The sequence below is a fragment of the Entamoeba invadens genome, assembly GCF_000330505.1.
Source record: "Entamoeba invadens IP1 unplaced genomic scaffold scaff_1105074724937, whole genome shotgun sequence".
Taxonomy (NCBI): Eukaryota; Evosea; order Mastigamoebida; family Endamoebidae; genus Entamoeba; species Entamoeba invadens.
Window position 1 is genome coordinate 84,596 of NW_004443732.1, and position 1,388 is coordinate 85,983.

Here is a 1,388-nt window from a genome sequence, read left to right on the forward strand (position 1 = left end):
CTTTTTATACTATAATAATTTAGAATTTGTTTGGTTTGAAATTATATGGCTACACATTCAAAAAGATTTTCATGTTTAAAAAAATAATTCGTTTTTACAATGTACATGTAAAGTATAAAAGCGAAACCATTTTATATTAATTATTATAATAAAATCATTAAAAGTAAAAGTATAATCATGTTATTATTTCACTATTCAATAACAATTGTGTTTATTATGTGTGTAGTTAGACAAATAAATTAAAAAGAAAATATATATTTAATATCATTATTTATATGTTATTATCAACAATAAGTTATTGGAAAATAATCATTATTATATGTAGTTACACAATGAAAATAGTTACACCTGTTTTATCATAAAAAATAACCAATTAATTATTTTTCTATGTTTATATTAATTTAACACGCAATTCTAATTTTTCGTTACCATTTTTTAACTATTATATGTATTTATATGGCTTCAAATAATTATTATCAGCCCACCATTAAAATACTGATCAAAATTAATCAGTATTTTGATCAATCATTAACATTTGAAAAACACTTTCTGTTAAATGTGTATTCAAATACTCATTTAAAATTTTGGGAATTAGCACTGTATTTAATTTGTATTATTAATAGTTAAAAAACCATTTACATGTTATAAATTAAATTTAAGCTTTTATTGATTTTTTAAACAACTAAATATAATAAACGATTTTGTGTTTTTATATTCACAATTACAGAAAGAGTACAAAATTAGTTATCAAACTAAAAAAAATACAATTAATTGAAATTATTTATAGTAAACTTTGACAACGATCACAAATATCAACAAAAAAGTATTTTTAATGAATCGAACAAACACTTTTTAAACAATTAAAACACCATTTTGTTGTATAAGTATTGTTTTTGTTTTCTACACAAATATAACATCTTCCTTTTCTTGGTCTTCTTTCAATATTTTTCAACAGTGTGTAATTTCCAATTTTACGAATATTATTTTTTTCCTGTTGTTAATCGTATCGTTTTTAAAGGAGATGTTGCATATTTCAAAAATTGAGAAACCAAATTTGTTACGAAAGTGTTATGTTGACAATTTGGGTGTTTTAAACGAAACAATATATATGAATTTGTTGTCGCACAATTGATAAGATCATAAAGACAAGCCAAAAAGAATAGATTGCTTCTTCTTCTCATGTCACAATAATGGATCAGTTGATCATACCTATCAACGCCCGCTTTATGTTTGTTGTACATAATGACCATCTCTGGTTTTTTCTTTTCACTTTCTCATTTTTAAATTCAGTCAAAAAATTACAAATCAGTTTGACTGATTTATCCTTTTGCATTGATATTTAACCCATAGTTTTAGTTCCACAGATAGTATGAGATGAATACACTCTC